This window comes from Myotis davidii, unplaced genomic scaffold (assembly GCF_000327345.1).
Source record: "Myotis davidii unplaced genomic scaffold, ASM32734v1 scaffold862, whole genome shotgun sequence".
Classification (NCBI taxonomy): Eukaryota; Metazoa; Chordata; class Mammalia; order Chiroptera; family Vespertilionidae; genus Myotis; species Myotis davidii.
In genome coordinates this window covers 168,505-173,932 of record NW_006293230.1, presented here as the reverse complement: position 1 = coordinate 173,932, position 5,428 = coordinate 168,505, and the positions used below count along the sequence as shown (strand labels likewise).

Genomic DNA, 5,428 nt, shown 5'->3' with positions numbered 1-5,428 from the left:
AAAGTATACCCCCCCCCGCCATATTCACCAGACCTTGCTCCTTCAGATGACCACTTGTTCTGATCAATGGCACACGCGCTTTCTGAGCAGCACTTCAGAACATACGAAGAAGTGGAAAATTGGGTCTCTGAATGGTTTGCCTCAAAACAAGAGAAGTTCTATTGGGACGGTATCCACAAATTACCTGAAAGATGGGGGAAATGTGTAGCTAGTGATGGACATTATTTTGCATAAAGCGCTTTCGATGTTCCTCTTGAAATAATCGTGTTTTCTTTGATTCCAAAATCCACCATTATTAACCGATACACCTGGTACCTTTGAAATGTCAGAGTAATTTTCTTGTCCTACCTCTCGAAGGCACAACCGCTACACCAGAGGCCAAGACCACCAAGCAGGAGACCGCAGATCCCTCCTTGCCACATACCATCTCTGTGTGCTGTAAATATGAAATGTTGACTATCCTTTACCCACCAATGTAAAATATGTATTGGTTCTCTATTTTGACATTTATCCAATCCTAGCTGATTCCACCCCCCACCTCTGCTTTCTCCTGCACCCTTAATCTATCACCAATAGACTTCATTCACCTTCCGTATCACTCGACCTTTGATTTTAATGTATAAAATAAGCTGCAACACTGCCATTCTCCGGAGCATGTGAAATCTTGGTCCCCAACATATGTCATCAGTTTGGCTCAAAGAAACTCATGACAATTCTCTACAGGTTTGGATGTTTCTTATGTCAATGACAGAATTCAGCAGTTTCTTTTATTTTTTTTTCATTTTTATTTTTTAATATGTTTTATTGATTTTTATGTTTTTCTTTTCTTTCTTTAAAATATATGTTATTGATTTTTTACAGAGAGGAAGGGAGAGGGATAGTTAGAAACATCCATGAGAGAGAAACATTAATCAGCTGCCTCCTGCACACCCACTGCTGGGGATGTGCCCGCAACCAAGGCACATGCCCTTGACAGGAATCGAACCTGGGACTCTTCAGTCCACAGGTCAACGCTCTAGCCCAGTGATGGCGAACCTATGACACGCGTGTCAGAGGTGACATGCGAACTCATTTTTTGGGTTAATTTTTCTTTGTTAAATGGCATTTACATATATAAAATAAATGTCAAAAATATAAGTCTTGCCTAGCGGCAGATCATGTTGGCAGAAGGAAACAAGGCAGCCAGGTCTACAGTCAGCAGAGCTCAGGGGGCTTTCTGCATGCAGCATCCTACCAGCCAATGCAAATAAGGGGCAAGGGGAAGGAGAAAGTTTATAGAAACGAAAATTGGAGCTGAAATGTGGGTACTGATACCATAATTGCACTCATGATGACCTGACAAGAATATCGACTATCGCAGTCACAATGTAGAGCTGGGGCTAGTGTTTCTGAACAGAAGAAGAAGGTTGAATTGTGTCCTGGAAAAAAGATACGTTGGAATCCTAACTCCCAGCACCTCAGGATGTGACCTTTTTTGGAAATAGCATCTTTGTAGATATGATCGAGTTAAAATCAGATCAGGGCGGGCTCTAATCCAAAATGACTGGGGGAAAGAGGAAAATTCTGAGACAGACACATGGGGAGAAGGCCATGAAGGCATGCAGGCAGAGATCAGGGTGATGCTTTCACAAGCCAAGGAACCCCGAAGATTGCCATCAAACCCCCAGAAGCCAAGGGAGAGGCCTGGAACAGATTCTGCCGTAGTCTCAGAAGGAACCAACCCTGCCAACACCTTGAACTCAGAGTTCTGGCCTCCAGACCTGTGAGAGAACACATTTCTGTTGGTTAAGCCCAGCTGGTCTGTGACATTGCTTGCAGCGGCCCCAGGGAGTTAATATAGGGGTAGCATAACAGACCAGGATGACTGCTATTAGGCAGGGAAAAGCAGCAGTGCAGACATCTCCACTTCTGTCAGAAACTGGCCCTTGCAGGCAATACAGGCATGTATAGGAGTAGAGAGAAACAACTCAGTAAACGCTGAAACAACCAACAAAAAGCATAGGAGAGGGGCACCGCAGATGAGCCGTCAGTCAACACTGCAGAAGAACCCATTTCTCTTAATTATTTGGAAAGCAACTATGACAAACTGAATGAAATTACTCAGGGTCCTGACAAAAACCCAGCTCTCTTCCTCTCGCGCCTCACGGAAGCCTTAAGGAAACTTACCACCTTAGACCCCACTTCTCCAGAGGGAACCCTTCTTCTGAACACCCATTTTATATCCCAATCAGCCCCCCACATACGCCGCAAACTTCGAAAAATAGACACAGGACCACAACCCCCTCAAAAAGACCTCATTAACCTGGCCTTTAAGGACTTTATTTTTTAAAAAAATATATTTTATTGATTTCGAGAAGAAGGGAGACAGGAGACCCAAACCCAAAAACAAAAGTGAGATCAGGCCAAGGCTGAGGCCCAGATGGAGGCCTATCAGCTCCTAGCCACCGCTCTCACGAACCCCAAACGAAGCGCCTGTCCTCCAACCCAGGGTAAGTCAGGGGCGATGCTTCAATGCAGCAAGGAAGTGTTGTAGACAGATAGACAGACACGAGCAGAGCAAGGACGACGGGCCAGGCACAGCAGTCACCAGGGTGGGGCACCCTTGACACTAGTGAGGAGAAGGAACTGGTGGAGCAGATCCTGGAGATATTCAAGACCTGGCCCCTAGGACCTCTCTCCACCCTAGAGGGCCTCTGGTCATGCAGGTGGGATTCTCCTGACCTTTTCTCTGGCATGTGGTTAGTCATGTGGTAGACCCCACCCTAGGGGAAAACAGTGTGTGTGTGTGTGGGGGAGGGGTAGGGGGGACGCAGGGATGGAGGAACTCATCTAACTTCTGTGCAAGGACAGAAGATGACAGGACAGGTGTGAGGAAGAAAGCAGTTACTCCCCCTCGGAGGGTGTAAAAGGAGTCCCAGCCCACTCCCCAGGGCAGCTCATTCTCTTCAAGTGTATTTTCTCTCTGCTGCCGCAAATACGTTTGCTTTAGCGAGTTTGGGTCTTGGTTCTGAATTCTTTTCTTAGCCAGAACTCAAGTACCAAGGTTGCTGAACCCAGGTTTGGCCTGACCCCACCAGCCAGACACCTGTGCCTACAAGACACTGGGCCAAGTCCTGCCCCAACCCCAGACCCCCGCCTGGGCCCTGCCCAAGGAGCTGAAGGGGAGGCCACTGGAAATCAGACTGTAGTCTGGCCCCTCCAGGTCGGACCTCAGCCAGCCCAGCAAGGACACACTCTGGATCCGGTTTGGAGCTCCCAGACCTCCTGGGACTGGTCAAGGAAGACTGAAGCTGCCCAGGCCCTGACAGGGTCCCCCACTTACAACACCACGACAGAGCCTCAGGTACCGATTGTGGTGGCAGGTAAGCCAAGCTCCTTTTTAATTGACGCTGGGGACACTTATTCTGCCCTCAGATTTGCTGAGACCCTGTCGCCTCCTCAGTCTCTGTGATGGGGGTCCACAGATTAGTCTCAGAGCCATGAGCCACCTCACCTCTACACTGTCTTACCAGATGGCCCTGTGGCATGCATACTCACCAACTGGGAGAAATTTGACCCTGAATCTCTCAAGAAAAAGAGACTCATCTGCAACATGGCTTGGCCCCAATACAAATTGCAATGGAGAGGTTTGGCCAGTTAATGGCACCCGGGAGTTTAATGCTATCCTGCCTGCAGCTAGACCTGCTTTCCCCTTCCCAGGGGAGTGAACGGAGAATGAGATCTCAGGTCAATGTGTTTTTTCCATACACGCACGCCATCATCTCGCTCAGCAATGACCCTCAGCTATGTGCTACCTGTAAACTACATCTCTCTGTAATTGCTGTAACCCACTTCCTTCCTTTGGGTTGAAAGAAAAATATACCCAAATGGAAAGAAATCTTTCAAAAATGGGTGAATGAATTTGTTAGCCCTTTGCCAACATTTGCCAGTCCTCAGGTATCAAAAAACGACTGTCTTTGTTTATAAATAGTCTTTACCAGGCCAGAAGTGTGGCTCCAGAAACAATTCAAGTCACCAAATCCTTTTATCTTTCCCCAAACCTACCCTGTTCAGCTCAAAATGCTTATAGACAATTGACTGTATGAAGCCAAAGTCCTCGGACCTTTGAAATATAAATACCTGGTAAAACAAACAAACAAACAAAAGCTCTTATCTAGGACATCTTTTCAAAATGCAAGTTTTTAGGAGGTAACCCTTATTGAAAGGGGAATAAAAAAACAAAAACCTTAGCCATGTGAACATATCAAGTTAACTCATTTCAGCTGTTAAAGCATTGATTGTTAGGCAAGTCTTGAGTTTACCTACTTTGGTCTCAATACAAAAAAGCTACAAAATGGATTTGGAACTGTTAATATAATGTCTCTGTGGCTTGTTGAAGGTGTGTTTCTTTTTCTTTTCTTTCTTTTTTTAATCCTCACCTGAGGATATTTTTTCCATTGATTTTTAGAGGGAGTAGAAGAGAAAGGGAAAGACAGAGAGAAACATCAATGTGAGAGAGACACACGTCACGCCTCCTGCACCAGCCCTGACCAGGACCTGAGCCGGGGAGGATCCTATAACCAAGGTATGTGCCCTTGACTGAAATCAAACCCAGGACCCTTCGGTCCACAGGCCAACGTTCTATCCACTGAGCCAAACCAGCTAGGGCAAAGGTGTGTTTATGGGAACTGAGTATGTTTAAATAAAAATCAAGGTTTCTAAGAATTAAGAATTCTAATTAAACTGGAAAGAAATTTTAGGGTTTTGATACTAAAAGGCATGAGGCATGGAGATATATACATAGCACATGCAATAAACATTATATTTTAAGAAAAACGATCTTTTTTTTTTTTCATGCTGTATTATCTTTAATTAAGTACAAAGACTTTTCCAATCATGTCACCTAGAGCTCATTTCAGCCACTGCTCTGTTTGGCCGCCAGTCTCTTGTCTCTCTCTTCAGCAATGGTGAGGCGGATACCCTTGCCAGGGGGTAAGGAAATCCATGGTTTGTTGCCTTTGCCAATTACAAAAATGTTGGAGAGCCGGGTGGCAAAACTGTTGCCATTGGCATCTTTCACATGAACTACGTCAAAAGAACCAGGATGCCTCTCCCTGTTGGTGATTACGCCAATTCTTCCCAGGTTAGCACCACCAGTCACCATGCACAAGTTACCAGTGTCAAACTTGATGAAATCAGTAATTTTGCCTGTCTCCAAATCAATCTGAATGGTGTCGTTCACCTTGATGGGGGATCAGGGTAGCGGATGGTGCGAGCATCATGGGTTACCAGATGAGGGATTCCTTTTGTGCCCACAAAGATCTTCCTTACTTTGCACAACTTGTACTTGGAACATACAAAGGTTAGCTTCATTTAGTCTAGTGCACATGCACTATGCTCCACAGTGGACAAAAAGGTTCTTTCAAAGCCACAAGTTGCCAGGTCCTGG

At 45.7% G+C, this 5,428-nt stretch overlaps 1 pseudogene; it reads right to left on the bottom strand.

Moving 5' to 3' along the window:
• Positions 1-4,820: 4,820 nt before the first annotated feature.
• Positions 4,821-5,352, bottom strand: LOC102757431 (annotated as a pseudogene).
• Positions 5,353-5,428: the final 76 nt, after the last annotated feature.